At 47.0% G+C, this 18081-nt stretch overlaps 1 pseudogene across 1 annotated transcript; it reads left to right on the forward strand.

Annotated features, from left to right (window-relative positions):
- Positions 1-227: 227 nt before the first annotated feature.
- Positions 228-15956, forward strand: LOC311129151 (suppressor of cytokine signaling 3-like; annotated as a pseudogene). The gene is made up of 2 exons (XR_014615187.1): positions 228-355; positions 12774-15956. The product of XR_014615187.1 is annotated as a suppressor of cytokine signaling 3-like (transcript).
- The last annotated feature ends 2125 nt before the right edge of the window (positions 15957-18081 follow it).

An 18081-nucleotide genomic window follows, 5' to 3' on the forward strand; every position in this document is an offset into this window, starting at 1 on the left:
CCTCACGCCCTCTCCCCCCCCCTCCCTCACGTCATCTCCCCCTTTCCTCCCCTCCTTCCTCACGCCCTCTCCCTCTCCTCACCCTTTCCCCACAACTCAAACCCTCCCCTTCTCCCTCCTCATCCCTTCTTCTGTATCTCCCTCCTGCCCCCTCCTCTCCCTCCCCCCTCCCTGCTCTGGACCCCCCACCCCTCGGTCAACGAGCCGAGCGGGGGGGTCAGGGCGCCATGGTAACCCACAGCAGCCACGAACCCCCACCATGAGCAGCATGACCCCCCCAGAGGCCAGAGGTCAGGGGTCAGATTTGCCCACCCTGCGCTATAAACCCTTCAGCTCACACGCACACTACCAACAGGTCAGTTAAATACTGTCATGACTGTGTCAGTCAGCTCTACATGTACTAGAGGTAAACTAGCTAGCCTCTTACTGAATGCAAAACCATTGTCATTATTCCTCCCCCAATCTTGGTTTGTCCAATTCTCATCTTTACAACATAGTATAATATATTTCCTCTGGTAGATAAATCAAATTAATTTTCATTGGTCGCCTACACATATTTAGCAGATGTTATTGCAGGTGTAGTGAAATGCTTATGTTCCTAGCTCCAACAGTGAAGTAATATCTAACAATACATACCAATCTAAAAAGTTAAAGAATGGAATTAAGAAATATTAGGAAGAGCAATGTCGGAGTCCGGACTATAAATACATGTGTGTGTGTATGTATGTGTATATATATATATATGTATACACACACAGTGGGGAGAACAAGTATTTGATACACTGCCGATTTTGCAGGTTTTCCTACTTACAAAGCATGTAGAGGTCTGTCATTTTTATCATAGGTACACTTCAACTGTGAGACGGAATCTAAAACAAGAATCCAGAAAATCACATTGTATGATTTTTAAGTAATTAATTTGCATTTTATTGCATGACATAAGTATTTGATACATCAGAAAAGCAGAACTTAATATTTGGTACAGAAACCTTTGTTTGCAATTACAGAGATCATATGTTTCCTGTAGGTCTTGACCAGGTTTGCACACACTGCAGCAGGGATTTTGGCCCACTCCTCCATACCTTCTCCAGATCCTTCAGGTTTGGGTTCAGGTCTGGAGACTGGCTAGGCCACTCCAGGACCTTGAGATGCTTCTTACGGAGCCACTCCTTAGTTGCCCTGGCTGTGTGTTTTGGGTCGTTGTCATGCTGGAAGACCCAGCCACGACCCATCTTCAATGCTCTTACTGAGGGAAGTAGGTTGTTGGCCAAGATCTCGCGATACATGGCCCCATCCATCCTCCCCTCAATACGGTGCAGTCGTCCTGTCCCCTTTGCAGAAAAGCATCCCCAAAGAAAGATGTTTCCACCTCCATGCTTCACGGTTGGGATGGTGTTCTTGGGGTTGTACTCATCCTTCTTCTTCCTCCAAACACGGCGAGTGGAGTTTAGACCAAAAAGCTCTATTTTTGTCTCATCAGACCACATGACCTTCTTCCATTCCTCCTCTGGATCATCCAGATGGTCATTGGCAAACTTCAGATGGGCCTGGACATGCGCTGGCTTGAGCAGGGGGACCTTGCGTGCGCTGCAGGATTTTAATCCATGACGGCGTAGTGTGTTACTAATGGGTTTCTTTGAGACTGTGGTCCCAGCTCTCTTCAAGTCATTGACCAGGTCCTGCCGTGTAGTTCTGGGCTGATCCCTCACCTTCCTCATGATCATTGATGCCCCACGAGGTGAGATCTTGCATGGAGCCCCAGACCGAGGGTGATTGACCGTCATCTTGAACTTCTTCCATTTTCTAATAATTGCGCCAACAGTTGTTGCCTTCTCACCAAGCTGCTTGCCTATTGTCCTGTAGCCCATCCCAGCCTTGTGCAGGTCTACAATTTTATCCCTGATGTCCTTACACAGCTCTCTGGTCTTGGCCATTGGCCATGGCCTAAGGACAACAAAGTCAAGGAATTGGAGTGGCCATCACAAAGCCCTGACCTTAATCCTATAGAACATTTATGGGCAGAACTGAAAAAACGTGTGCGAGCAAGGAGGCCTACAAACCTGACTCAGTTACACCAGCTTCCCACAATAAGTTGGGTAAATTTTGGCCCATTCCTCCGGACAGAGCTGGTATAACTGAGTCAGGTTTGTAGGCCTCCTTGCTCGCACACACTTTTTCAGTTCTGCCCACAAATGTTCTATAGGATTAAGGTCAGGGCTTTGTGATGGCCACTCCAATACCTTGACTTTGTTGTCCTTAGGCCATTTTGTCACAACTTTGGAAGTATGCTTGGGGTCATTGTCCATTTGGAAGACCCATTTGCGACCAAGCTTTAACTTCCTGACTGACGTCTTGATGTTGCTTCAATATATCCACTTAATTTTTCTTCCTCATGATGCCATCTATTAGGTGAAGTGCACCAGTCCATCCTGCAGCAAAGCACCCCCACAGCATGATGCTGCCACCCCCGTGCTTCACGGTTGGGATGGTGTTCTTCGGCTTGCAAGCCTTCCCCTTTTTCCTCCAAACATAACGATGGTCATTATGGCCAAACAGTTCTATTTCTGTTTCATCAGACCAGAGGACATTTCTCCAAAAAGTACAATCTTTGTCCCCATGTGCAGTTGCAAACCGTAGTCTGGCTTTTTTTATGGTGGTTTTGGAGCAGTGGCTTCTTCCTTGCTGAGTGGCCTTTCAGGTTAAGTCGATATAGGACTCGCTTTACTGTGGATATAGATAATTTTGTACCTGTTTCCTCCAGCATCTTCACAATGTCCTTTGCTGTTGTTCTGGGATTGATTTGCACTTTTCGCACCAAAATACGTTCATCTCTAGGAGACAGAACGCGTCTCCTTCCTGAGCGGTATGACGGCTTCGTGGTCCCATGGTGTTTATACTTGCGTACTATTGTTTGTACAGATGAATGTGGTACCTTCAGGCGTTTTGAAATTGCTCCCAAGGATGAACCAGACTTGTGGAGGTCTACAATTGTTTTTCAGAGGTCTTGGCTGATTTCTTTTGATTTCCCCATGATGTCAAGCAAAGAGGCACTGAGTTTGAAGGTAGGCCTTGAAATACATCCACAGGTACACCTCCAATTGACTCACATTATGTCAATTAGCCTATCAGAAGCTTCTAAAGCCATGACATCATTTTCTGGAATTTTCCAAGCTGTTTAAAGGCACAGTCAACTTAGTGTATGTAAACGTCTGACCCACTGAAATTGTGATACAGTGAAATAATCTGTCTGTAAACAATTGTTGGAAAAATGACTTGTGTAATGCACAAAGTAGATGTCCTAACCGACTTGCCAAAACTATAGTTTGTTAACAAGACATTTGTGGAGTGGTTGAAAAACGAGTTTTTTAATGACTCCAACCTAAGTGTATGTAAACTTCCTACTTCAACTGTATAATATATATACATACATACATACATACATACATACATACATACATACATACATACATACATACATGCATACATACAGTGGGGGGAAAAAAGTATTTAGTCAGCCACCAATTGTGCAAGTTCTCCCCCTTAAAAAGATGAGAGGCCTGTAATCTTAATCATAGGTACACGTCACCTATGACAGACAAATTGAGGGAAAAAAATCCAGAAAATCACATTGTATGATTTTTAATGAATTTATTTTCAAATTATGGTGGAAAATAAGTATTTGGTCACCTACAAACAAGCAAGATTTCTGGCTCTCACAGACCTGTAACTTCTTCTTTAAGAGGCTCCTCTGTCCTCCACTCGTTACCTGTATTAATGACACCTGTTTGAACTTGTTATCAGTATAAAAGACACCTGTCCACAGCCTCAAACAGTCACACTCCAAACTCCACTATGGCCAAGACCAAAGAGCTGTCAAAGGACACCAGAAACAAAATTGTAGACCTGCACCAGGCTGGGAAGACTGAATCTGCAATAGGTAAGCAGCTTGGTTTGAAGAAATTACATTTACATTTACATTTTAGTCATTTAGCAGACGCTCTTATCCAGAGCGACTTACAGGAGCAATTAGGGTTAAGTGCCTTGCTCAAGGGCACATTAACGTCATTTAGCAGACGCTCTTAGCCAGAGCGACTCGCAAATTGGTGCGTTCACCCTATAGCCAGTGGGATAACCACTTTACAATTTGGGGGGGGGGGGGGGTTAGAAGGAACACTTTATCCTATCCCAGGTATTCCTTAAAGAGGTGGGGTTTCAAATGTCTCCGGAAGGTGGTGAGTGACTCCGCTGACCTGGCGTCGTGAGGGAGCTTGTTCCACCATTGGGGTGCCAGAGCAGCGAACAGTTTTGACTGGGCTGAGCGGGAGCTATGCTTCCGCAGAGGAAGGGGAGCCAGCAGGCCAGAGGTGGATGAACGCAATGCCCTCGTTTGGGTGTAGGGACTGATCAGAGCCTGAAGGTACAGAGGTGCCGTTCCCCTCACTGCTCCATAGGCAAGCACCATGGTCTTGTAGCGGATGCGAGCATCAACTGGAAGCCAGTGGAGTGTGCGGAGGAGGGGGGTGACGTGAGAGAACTTGGGAAGGTTGAACACCAGACGGGCTGCGGCATTCTGGATGAGTTGTAGGGGTTTAATGGCACAGGCAGGGAGGCCAGCCAACAGCGAGTTGCAGTAGTCCAGACGGGAGATGACAAGTGCCTGGATTAGGACCTGTGCCGCTTCCTGTGTAAGGCAGGGTCGTACTCTCCGAATGTTGTAGAGCATGAACCTGCAGGAGCGGGTCACCGCCTTGATGTTGGCGGAGAACGACAGGGTGTTGTCCAGGGTCACGCCTAGGCTCTTCGCACTCTGGGAGGAGGACACAGCGGAGTTGTCAACCGTGATGGCGAGATCATGGAACGGGCAGTCCTTCCCCGGGAGGAAGAGCAGCTCCGTCTTGCCAGGGTTCAGCTTGAGGTGGTGATCCGTCATCCATACTGATATGTCTGCCAGACATGCAGAGATGCGATTCGCCACCTGGTTATCAGAAGGGGGAAAGGAGAAGATTAGTTGTGTATCGTCAGCGTAGCAATGATAGGAAAGGCCATGTGAGGATATGACAGAGCCAAGTGACTTAGTGTATAGGGAGAAAAGGAGAGGGCCTAGAACTGAGCCCTGGGGGACACCAGTGGTGAGAGCACGTGGTGCGGAGACAGCTTCTCGCCACGCCACTTGGTAGGAGCGACCGGTCAGGTAGGACGCAATCCAGGAGTGAGCCGCGCCGGAGATGCCCAGCTCGGAGAGGGTGGAGAGGAGGATCTGATGGTTCACAGTATCAAAGGCAGCAGACAGGTCTAGAAGGACAAGAGCAGAGGAGAGAGAGTTAGCTTTAGCAGTGCGGAGAGTCTCCGTGACACAGAGAAGAGCAGTCTCAGTTGAATGACCAGTCCTGAAACCTGATTGGTTTGGATCAAGAAGGTCATTCTGAGAGAGATAGCAAGAGAGTTGGCTAAAGACGGCACGCTCAATAGTTTTGGAAAGAAAAGAAAGAAGGGATACTGGTCTGTAGTTGTTGACATCAGTGGGGTCGAGTGTTGGTTTTTTGAGAAGGGGAGCAACTCTCGCTCTCTTGAAGACGGAAGGGACATGGCCAGCGGTCAAGGATGAGTTGATCAGCGAGGTGAGGTAGGGGAGAAGGTCACCGGAGATGGTCTGGAGAAGGGAGGAGGGGATGGGGTCAAGCGGGCAGGTTGTTGGGCGGCCTGCAGTCACAAGTCGCAGGATTTTATCTGGAGAGAGAGGGGAGAAAGAAGTCAAAGCATAGGGTAGGGCAGTGTGAGCAGGACCAGCAGTGTCATTAGACTTAACAAACGAGGATCGGATGTCATCAACCTTCTTTTCAAAGTGGTTGACGAAGTCATCTACAGAGAGAGAGGGGGGGGGGGGGGGGGGGGATTCAGGAGGGAGGAAAATGTGGCAAAGAGCTTCCTAGGGTTAGAGGCAGATGCTTGGAATTTAGAGTGGTAGAAGGTGGCCTTAGCAGCAGAAACAGATGAAGAAAATGTAGAGAGGAGGGAGTGAAAAGATGCCAGGTCGGCAGGGAGTTTAGTTTTCTTCCATTTCCGCTCCGCTGCCCGGAGCTCTGTTCTGTGAGCTCGCAATGAGTCATCAAGCCACGGAGCTGGAGGGGAGGACCGAGCCGGCCGGGAGGATAGGGGACACAGAGAGTCAAAGGATGCAGAAAGGGAGGAGAGGAGGGTTGAGGAGGCAGAATCAGGAGATTGGAGGGAGAAGGATTGAGCAGAGGGAAGAGATGATAGGATGGAAGAGGAGAGAGTAGTGGGAGAGAGAGAGCGAAGGTTGCGGCGGCGCATTACCATCTGTGTAGGGGCAGAGTGAGTAGTGTGGGAGGAGAGCGAGAGAGAAAAGGAAACAAAGTAGTGGTCGGAGACATGGAGGGGAGTTGCAGTGAGATTAGTAGAGGAGCAGCATCTAGTGAAGATGAGGTCAAGCGTATTGCCTGCCTTGTGAGTAGGGGGGGACGGTGAGAGGGTGAGGTCAAAGGAGGAGAGGAGTGGAAAGAAGGAGGCAGAGAGAAATGAGTCAAATGTGGACATAGGGAGGTTGAAATCCCCCAAAACTGTGAGGGGTGAGCCATCCTCAGGGAAGGAACTTATCAAGGCGTCAAGCTCATTGATGAACTCTCCAAGGGAACCTGGAGGGCGATAGATGACAAGGATATTAAGCTTAAATGGGCTAGTGACTGTGACAGCATGGAATTCAAATGAGGAGATAGACAGATGGGTTAGGGGAAAAATTGAGAATGTCCACTTGGGAGAGATGAGGATTCCTGTACCACCACCCCTCTGACCAGATGCTCTCGGGGTATGCGAGAACACATGGTCAGACGAGGAGAGAGCAGTAGGAGTAGCAGTGTTTTCAGTGGTGATCCATGTTTCCGTCAGCGCCAGGAAGTCGAGGGACTGGAGGTTGGCATAGGCTGGGATGAAGTCAGCTTTGTTGGCAGCAGAACGGCAGTTCCAGAGGCTGCCTGCGACCTGGAACTCCACGTGGGTGGTGCGTGCAGGGACCACCAGGTTAGAGAGGCAGCAGCCACGCGGTGTGGTGCGTTTGTGTAGCCTGTGCAGAGAGGAGAGAACAGGGATAGGCAGAGACATAGTTGACAGGCTGTAGCAAATGGCTACAAAAATGCAGAGGAGATCGGAATGAAATGAGCTAAGCATCTGGGAGCGGAGAGAGCAGGGCCTCCCTCACCAAAAACGTCTACCTCAGAAACTAAAATTGTTTCACTGAACCACCCGAACAAAAACTCTCCCAACTTCCGCCTTTAGAAATCAGAATTGTTGTGAACCACAGCGGTTCAATGTTTAAAGGAATAGACTCAACCCACTTTATTCAGCTAGCCAACTATGACACCATAGCTAACTAGCAAGCTAGCATCCAATAACAATAACACACCGTTTAGCACCAACACTTGGTCACAACAAACCACCAATAGTGTGATAACACACTAAACAGATCATTCGTGTCTGTGTCAAGTTCCTTTCATGACGCAGCAATGATTAGACGTTGGCTAGCTAGGACAAGTATATTGTATTTAGCTACTACCGTACAGTTAGCTGGTCGTGTTGGGTAGCTAGCAATGGCCACTGTGTTGACTTTGTTTGAAGAACGGCTAGCTAGCTAGCTTCGTGCTACACCCGGCACACAATGGCTATTGTGTTGACTCTGACTCTGTTCGAAAAAACGGCTAGGTAGCTCGCTTCGTGCTACAGCCGGCACTGCCAAGACACAGTAACTACACACAACAACCCACGATGCCTAGCTATGACGCCGTAGCTAACTTGCAAGCTAGCATCCATTAACACACAATTTAGCATCAATACTTGGTTACAACAAACTGCCAAGAGTGTGTTAGCACACTAAACAGATAATTCAAGTCCGTGTCTAGTTCCTTTCATAACGCATAACGCAGCAAAAAAATTAAACGTTGGCTAGGACTACATTAACATTGGAACCAGCTCTCCAGCGTTGCTAATCGTTACCAGTAGCTACCCGCTAGCTAGCTAGCCTCGTGCTTCGATACTAACCTACAATTACCTACGGAAACCTACAATAACAACAATACTAACCTATAATAAATACAATACCTAACTACGGCTAACTACCTACCTACGATCTAATACATGGTTAAGCAAAAATTAAACGTTGGCAAGCACTACATTAACATTGGGACCAGCTCTCTAGCGTTGCTAATCGTTACCAGTAGCTACCCGCTAGCTAGCTAGCCTCGTGCTTCGATACTAACCTACAATTACCTACGGAAACCTACAATAACAACAATACTAACCTATAATAAATACAATACCTAACTACGGCTAACTACCTACCTACGATCTAATACATGGTTAAGCAAAAATTAAACGTTGGCTAGCACTACATTAACATTGGGACCAGCTCTCTAGCGTTGCTAATCGTTACCAGTAGCTACCCGTTAGCTAGCTAGCCTCGTGCTTCGATACTAACCTACAATTACCTAGGAAACCTACAATAACAACAATACTAACCTATAATAAATACAATACCTAACTACGGCTAACTACCTACCTACGATCTAATACATGGTTAAGCAAAAATTAAACGTTGGCTAGCACTACATTAACAGAAATCAACTGTGGGAGCAATAATTAGGAAATGGAAGACATACAAGGCCACTGATAATCTCCCTCGATCTGGGGCTCCACGCAAGATCTCACCCCGTGGGGTCAAAATGATCACAGAATGGTGAGCAAAAATCCCAGAACCACACGGGGGGACCTAGTGAATGACCTGCAGAGAGCTGGGACCAAAGTAACGAAGCCTACCATCAGTAACACAGCCTACCATCAGTAACACACTACGCCGCCAGGGACTCAAATCCTGCAGTACCAGACGTGTCCCCCTGCTTAAGCCAGTACATGTCCAGGCCCGTCTGAAGTTTGCTAGAGTGCATTTGGATGATCCAGAAGAGGATTGGGAGAATGTCATATGGTCAGATGAAACCAAAATAGAACTTTTTGGTAAAAACTCAACTCGTCGTGTTTGGAGGACAAAGAATGCTGAGTTGCATCCAAAGAACACCATACCTACTGTGAAGCATGGGGGTGGAAACAACATGCTTTGGGGCTGTTTTTCTGCAAAGGGACCAGGACGACTGATCCGTGTAAAGGAAAGAATGAATGGGGCCATGTATTGTGAGATTTTGAGTGAAAACCTCCTTCCATCATCAAGGGCATTGAAGATGAAACGTGGCTGGGTCTTTCAGCATGACAATGATCCCAAACACACCGCCCGGGCAACGAAGGAGTGGCTTCGTAAGAAGCATTTCAAGGTCCTGGAGTGGCCTAGCCAGTCTCCAGATCTCAACCCCATAGAAAATCTTTGGAGGGAGTTGAAAGTCCGTGTTGCCCAGCGACAGCCCCAAAACATCACTGCTCTAGAGGAGATCTGCATGGAGGAATGGGCCAAAATACCAGCAACAGTGTGTGAAAACCTTGTGAAGACTTACAGAAAACGTTTGACCTGTGTCATTGCCAACAAAGGGTATATAACAAAGTATTGAGAAACTTTTGTTATTGACCAAATACTTATTTTCCACCATAATTTGCAAATAAATTCATAAAAAATCCTACAATGTGATTTTCTGGATTTTTTTTCCTCATTTTGTCTGTCATAGTTGACGTGTACCTATGATGAAAATTACAGGCCTGTCTCATCTTTTTAAGTGGGAGAAGTTGCACAATTGGTGGCTGACTAAATACTTTTTTCCCCCACTGTACATATGAAGTGGGTAAAACATTATGTAAACATTATTAAAGTGTCTAGTGTTCCATGTCTATGTACATAGGGCAGCAGCCTGATGTTCTGAAAGAGCAGAAAAATCTGGACCCCTACAAATCAGCTGGGCTAGACAATCTGGACCCTTTCTTTCTAAAATTAGCCGCCGAAATTGTCGCAACCCCTATTACTAGCCTGTTCAACCTCTCTTTCGTAACGTCTGAGATCCCCAGAGATTGGAAAGCTTCACGCGGTCATCCCCCTCTTCAAAGGGGGTGACACTCTAGATCCAAACTGTTAAAGACCTATATCCATCCTTCCCTGCCTTTCGAAAGTATTTGAAAGTCAAGTTAACAAACAGATCACCGACCATTTCGAATCCCACCGTACCTTCTCCGCTATGCTATCCGGTTTCCGAGCTGGTCATGGGTGCACCTCAGCCACGCTCAAGGTCCTAAACGATATTATAACCGCGATCGATAAAAGACAGTACCGCGCAGCCGTCTTCATTGACCTGGCCAAGGCTTTCGACTCTGTCATCCACCGCATTCTTATTGGCAGACTAAATAGCCTTGGTTTCTCAAATGACTGCCTCGCCTGGTTCACCAACTACTTCTCAGAGTTCAATGTGTCAAATCGGAGGGCCTGTTGTCTGGACCTCTGGCAGTCTCTATGGGGGCAGTCTCCACAGGGTTCAATTCTCGGGCCGACTCTATTCTCTGTGTATATCAATGATGTCGCTCTTGCTGCTGGTGACGCTCGGATCCACCTCTATGCGGACGACACCATTTTGTATACATCTGGCCCTTCATTGGACACTGTGTTAACAAACCTCCAAACGAGCTTCAACGCAATACACACTCCTTCCGTAGACTCCAACTGCTCTTATACACTAGTAAAACTAAATGCATGCTCTTCAACCGAACGCTGCTTGCACCCGCCCACCCGACTAGAATCACTACTCTCGGCGGGTCTGACCTAGAGTATGTGGACAACTACAAATACCTAGGTGTCTGGTTAGACTGTAAACTCTCCTTCCTGAGTCACATTAAGCATCTCCAATCAAAAGTTAGATCTAGAATTGGCTTCCTATTTCTCAACAAAGCCTCCTTCACTCATGCTGCCAAACATGCCCTCGTAAAACTGACTATCCTACCGATCCATGACTTCGGCGATGTCATTTACAAAATAGCCTCCAACACTCTACTCAGCAAATTGGATGTAGTCTATCACAGTGCCATCAGTTTTGTCACCAAAGCCCCGTATACTACCCACCATTGTGACCTGTACGCTCTTGTTGGCTGGCCCTCACTACATTTTCGTCGCCAAACCCACTGGCTCCAGGTCATCTATAAATCACTGCTAGGCAAATCCCTGTCTTATCTTAGCTCACTGGTCACCATAGCAACACCCACCCGTAGTCTGCGCTCCAGCAGGTATATCTCACTGGTCATCCCCAAAGCCAACACCTCCTTTGGCCGCCATTCCTTCCAGTTCTCTGCTGCCAATGACTGGAACGAACTGCAAAAATCTCTGAAGCTGGAGACACTTATCTCCCTCACTAACTTTAAGCATCAGTTGTCAGAGCAGCTTACCGATCACTGCACCTGTACACAGCCATTCTGAAATTAGCTCACGTAACTACCTCATCCCCATATTGTTATTTATTTTGGTAATTTGCACCCCAGTATCTCTATTCGCACATCATCTTTTGCACATCTATCATTCCAGTGTTAATACGAAATTGTAACTATTTTGCACTATGGCCTATTTATTGAGGATGCTCTCAATGGTGCATCTGTAAAGGTTTGTGAGGGTCTTAGGGGCCAAGATGAATTTCTTCAGCCTCCTGAGGTTGAAAAGTGCTGTTGCACCTTCTTCTGGGTGGACCATTTCAGATTGTCAGTGATGTGAACGCCGAGGAAACTTGAAGCTTTTCGCCTTCTCCACAGCGGCCCCGTCAATGTAGATGGGAGCGTGCTCCCTCTGTTGTCTCCTGAAGTCCATGATCAGCTCCTTCGTCTTGTTGAGGGAGAGGTTATTTTCCTGGCACTACTCCGCCAGGGTCCTCACCTCCTCCCTGCCAGCTGTCTCGACGTTGTTGGTAATCAGGAGCACCACTGTTGTGTCGTCTGCAAACTTGATGATTGAGTTGGAGACGTGAGTGGTCACGCTGTCATGGGTGAACCGGGAGTTCAGGAGGGGGCTGCGCACACACCCTTGTGGGGCCCCTGTGTTGAGGATCAGCGTATTGAAGGTGTTGTTGCCTACCTTCCACCTGGGGTCGGCCCGTCAGGAAGTCCCAGGACCCAGTTGCACAGGGTGGGGTTCAGACCCAGGACCCCAAGCTTAATGATGTGCTTGGAGGGTACAATGGTGTTGAAGGCTGAGGTGTAGTCAATGAACAACATTCTTATATAGGTATTCCTCTTGTCCAGATGGAATAGGGTAGTGTGCATTGCGATGGCGATTGCATAATCTGTGGATCTATTGAGGCGGTATGCAAGATGCAGTGGGTCTAGGGTGTCGGGTAAGGTAGAGGTGATATGATCCTTAACTAGCCTCTCAAAGCACTTTATGATGACAATTGAGTGCTACGGGGCGATAGTCATTTAGTTTCTTAGGTACAGGAACAATGGTGGACATCTTGAAGAAAGCGGGGACAGCAGACTGGGATAGGGCGAGATTGAATATGTCAAACGATAGTGTATGTATTGTAGTTATTATTGTCATCAACTATTATATTTAAGCAATAAGGCACGAGGGGGTGTGGAATATGGCCAATAAACCATGGCTAAGGGATGTTCTGCAGCACGACACAACGCAGAGTGCCTGGATACAGCCCTTAGCCGTGGTAGATTGGCCATATACCACAAACCCCCTAGGTGCCTTATTGCTATTATAAACTGGTTACCAATGTAATTAGGGCAGTAAAAAAAAGGGTTTTGTCATACCCGTGTCATATACAGTAAGTAACCTATTCTTCTCCTTGCTCCAGGTGCTGTGTGCGGTGCGTAAGCTACAAGAGAGTGGGTTCTACTGGGGTGCAGTGGGGGGTCGTGAGGCCAGCTCTCTGCTCCGCTCCCAGCCCCCCGGGACCTTCCTGGTCCGAGACTCGTCCGACAACCACTACTTCTTCACACTGTCGGTCCAAACGGCCCGCGGGACCAAGAACCTCCGTATCCACAGCCAGGGGGGAAGCTTTTACTTGCAACCTGACCCGCGCTGCACACACATGCCCCCGCGCTTCGACTGTGTGCTCAAACTGATTGGACACTACATGGGGAAGGAGGGAGGAGGTGGAGAAGCAGCAGCAGCAGGAGGAAGAGGAGAGGGGGAGACTGGGGCTGGGGTAAGGACGGGGGGAGGCACGGCTGCGGCGGCGGGGGAGACTGTGGGGTCGGGGACTGGGAGTGTGTATCTGATCTACTCAGGGGAAGAGAAGGTTCCGTTGGAGCTGCGTCGGCCCCTCCCCTCCTCCCTGTCCTCCCTCCAACACCTGTGTAGGAGGACCCTGAACGGACACCTGGGGGGCCCGGACCGCCCAGACACACACCAGCTCCCTCACACACTCAGGAACTTCTTGGAGGAGTACGATGCCCCCATCTAACACACAAAAACTCACACAGTTCAGGTTTGGGGTTTTCCCCTCTAACGGTTGAGGATAGGATTTGGAGAGGGTAAGCTATTCCAGATCGATGCCACTGCTTTCTTATCATGTGGAACCTCATATAGGTAACAATTGATACTCCTCCGCTCCTGGACAGACCGTTGATGGGAGTCAAGACGATGCTGGAGGGGTCAAAAGTCGTTGCCCTCTCAGCCAGTGACCCAATCTCCCAGTGGGTGCTGTGATCAGCGGGTGGTGTGATTGGGTAGTCAAAAAGATTGTGATAGGTCGATAACGCAGACCGTAAACCCGGCACACACGCAAGCAAACACACATACACAGTGCTGTTTGTGGCTTTAGGAGTGTGACCAGAAGGTTGTCTTTGGGTTTGTTGTGCTGCTGTGGCTGAGGTATAGCTTCTTCTATTGATCAGTAGAGGCTTTCATCTCCTCCTTTTTCTCCTGTTTGAATGGGCTCAATGGACTGTGAGAGAGGGAGGGAAAGGAAGGGAGAGACAGGGAGAGAGGTGTAATGAGAGAAAAGAAGAGAGAGTCTGGAGAACAGCAGTGTATGTCAAACGAGGGGCCCAAAGCAGAGTTAAAGTGTTTGTGTGTGTGGTGTCGTACACATTTCCACTGCTGTATGCCAACTAGCATTGCCTCATAGGAGGGTGTGGGGGATCATGGCTGAAGACAGCCACTAGCCTCACACAAACACGCGCGCACGTACATGCAGTTTACAGTGCTGTGAAAAAGTATTTGCCCCTTTCTAATTTTCTCTACTTTTGCATATTTTTGATACTGAATGTTATCAGATCTTCAACCAAAACCTAATATTAGAAACAAGGAACCTGAGTGAACAAATAACACAACAATTACATACTTATTTCATAAACAAAGTTATGCAACACCCAATGCCCCTGTGTGAAAAAGTACTTGCACACTTACACTCAATAACTGGTTGTGCCACCTTTAGCTGCAATGACTCCAACCAAACACTTCCTGTAGTTGTTGATCAGTCTCTCACGTCGCTGTGGAGGAATTTTGGCCCACTCTTCCATGCAAAACTGCTTTAACTCAGCGACATTTGTGGGTTTTCAAGCATGAACTGCTCATTTCAAGTCCTCCCACAACATCTCAATTGGGATTAGGTCTGGACTTTGACTAGGCCATTCCAAAACTTAAAATGTGTTGCTTTTTAACCATTTTCATGTAGACTTGATTGTGTGTTTTGGATCATTGTCTTGCTGCATGACCCAGCTGCGCTTCAGCTTCAGCTCACAGACGGATGGCCTGACATTCTCCTGTAGAATTCTCTGATACAGAGTAGAATTCATGGTTCCTTCTAAGGCAAGTCGTCCAGGTCCTGAAGCAGCAAAGCATTCCCAAACCATCACACTACCACCACCATGCTTGACTGTTGGTATAAGGTTCTTACTGTGGAATGCAGTGTTTGGTTTTCGCAAGGCATAATGGTGGTGGTAGTTTGATGGTTTGGGGATGCTTTGCTGCCTCAGGACCTGGACGACTTGCCTTAATAGAAGGAACCATGAATTCTACTCTGTATCAGAGAATTCTACAGGAGAATGTCAGGCCATCCGTCTGTGAGCTGAAGCTGAAGCGCAAATACTTTTTCACGGCACTGTAACTGCAGCTTTGGTAGCTCTTCTGTTAGAATGTGATGGAGATGCCTCTGCGTCTCTCTCTCCCTCTCTTCGTTTGTCTTTCTTCCCATCTCTCCATCCATCTATTCACAAGAGAAAATGTATGATAACACTATTATAACACCTCTCCCTCACTCACTCTCTTATTTAGATAGATAGATCTCTCTCTTGCTCTCTCGCTCTCTCTTGCTCAACCCCAAAGCTAACAGTGGATCTTATTATAGTTCTAGGCAGGCAGAAACAATATGTATCCCAAATGCCACCCTATTCCCTTAATAGGGCACTAGCCCTGGTCAAAAGTAGTGCACTAAATAGAAAATAGGGTGCCATTTGGGACACATCATGAAACAACAACTGGAGCAGAACGTAGTCTGTGGCGGCGGGGGGGGATTGAAGGGTGAGGGTAGAGTGCTGAAGACGAGTAAGGGCAAGGCTGGATGAGGGGGGGACAGGCGAGGGTGATTGGGGAGAAGGGGTGAGAGAGTGAGTGGTGAGGAGGATGAGTAGGTAAGATTGTTTTGAAACATAGACAACAAACCCTTCATTTGATGATGAAGATAATGATGAAGACGGTGATGATGTCGTGTTTAGCTAAATCCATGTCTTCCTGATAGGAGCCTAGTTCGTAGAAGAGCAACATTTGTAATTTGTAACATTTATTATCGTCATAGCAACATAATGTGTAGCACCAGCCCAGCTACATGTGTGTGCCAGAAGTACTTGTCTTTTATAAAGACTGCTCATAACCTTGCCACTAGACTGGCAGACAGTGCAAGCCCAACTATCTGGAACTAAAATAAAATAAAAGCATTTCAGAAGATAAATTAAAGAATGAACTTTGCACATATTTATATTTCTAAGATATTTCAATAATTTATATTAAAGAGCACTATTTTTACAAAATTGAACTGATTCTCCTTGTGTCTTCATTTGTCTGTTGGATACACATGAAACATCTCTCTCTCTCTCTCTGCTTTCTGAGTGTCACGGTTAGATGGTGTAATCAGAAAACAAGTGCTATGGTTTAAACACAAATACACTGAGGTTTCCTGTACTGAGAATGCACACAGATGAATAAACACAATCACACTTACACAGAACATCTCGCAACTTTCTCACACCATAAAAGAAAAAACACCTACACAGTTTAATTTCTACACTGTGGTTTCTACCTCAAGTTTTTTTACTCAAAGGTACAGCTGCTTTAGAGCTCTCATGCAACTTGCCAAATACACACAGACAAACCTTCACACACACCTTTACCGATACTGCCTCCGCTTCTTCATTAACCTATTAGATTAGATAATTGACCATTTGTTTTTTTAATTGTTTTTCTACTTCACAAACAACAACACAAAAACAAAATGCCCTGTAGGAGCAGCGATAGCTTAGCTTGAGGCTGTATGGTAGACGCGCATCACTCACTCTAACGCACACGGACTCCAAAACCAAATTACTTTATTCCACAGGTTTCCAGTATGTACAGGTATCCACAGATCTTCAAGTAAGTAACTATACTAAAGGTAAGTATATTCAGGTACTTACAATTATTTCCACAGGGATAACAACAATTAGGATGCGGTAAGAAAACGTATGACTCCACAGCTCAACTACAACTGACCAAAAGTGCCAGTTACAACGAGTTCTAAAATATAAACAAACCCATGAGCCCAAATAGAGTGGACATGAACCACTGCATGATCTCTTAAAGAGACAGTATCCCATAACAAAAAAGCATGAGACTACTTAAACAATGTAACATGAAGTAAACCTAGAAATGTCTCTTATACTAATGTTGACAAAATCCTAAATTGGCCCCCATATTACCGGCCCCTAATTGTTATCTAAAACGTGAAACAATTACTAAAAACTACATAGAGAGCCATGTTTCTGATGATCTTCAGTACGGCTGTACTATCCGTCCACAAAACGTAATCTTCAAGCTGCAGCTCTCTTTTCATCATCTTGTCCATGTGTCCTGCCATGGTTGCTGCTGTGAGCTCCATAAGGGGAATTGTGGTATGTTTGAGCAGAGCGACTCTATCCTTCACAATGACGAAGGCACAATGTACTTAATCGTGGCTGTTCCGTTGCAGCAGTAGCTCACTGTACCGTAGCCGCCTTCACTCGCATCTGAGAAGTGTTGCAGCTGAGCGAACGTTGACTCTCCAAAGCCTGCGGGTTTAAAGCACTGACCTTCTCCAAAGTCTTTCAACTGATGGAGTGCCTTCATCCAGTCGGACCACTGCTGGGCAAGCTGATCTGGCACGACATCATCCCAGCCTAGGTTCAGTCTGCACAGCTCTTGCAGGATCTTCTTCACTGGCAGAACCACTGGCGCTCCGATCCCCAATGGATTGTAGATCGAGCTCACTATGGAAAGGATCCCTCTTCTGGTGAGGGTCTTGGATGACAACTCTGAGCTTGAAGGTGTCAGACTGGAAATACCACTGTATACCCAATGCACAATCCACAGGGAGTGCGTCTTGATCCAGGTCAAAGTCCTTGACCTCTTTTGCTCTCTCTTCTTCAGGGATAGCCGACAGTACGGCACGACTGTTGCTCACCCACTTCGGTAGCCGGAATCCTCCCTTTCTACAGATAGCTCTCAGGTCATGATAGAGTGACACAGCTTCCTCTTTTGAGCTGACTAACTTGGGGACGAGGTTGCCCCGAACAAGTGAACCACCATCTTGTATTCCTCCATGGTTTGACTGATGCCACCAGAGGAATCTGAGAAGGTCAGAATCTTCGGCAGGCACATCCACAACTGTTTCTTGTCTGAATCTGGTGATTACACCTATCAGAGTGTTGGTGAGATCTGGCCCCTGTAGCAGCTGGTTGTTCAGCGTGGTAACTTGGAACAACGCCCCACTGTCGAACACCACCTGGATCTTCTGCTTCTTCGGATGGTACACCCCATGGTGTGGTATGTACCATACCTTGCCGTCACTACGGCTGAGTTCTTCACATGCATAGCCTTGGTCAATGATGTCGCCCAGGGATAACAAAAACGAGGACACAGTATGAAAA

This window comes from Coregonus lavaretus, assembly GCF_964263955.1.
Source record: "Coregonus lavaretus genome assembly, chromosome: 1".
NCBI lineage: Eukaryota > Metazoa > Chordata > Actinopteri > Salmoniformes > Salmonidae > Coregonus > Coregonus lavaretus.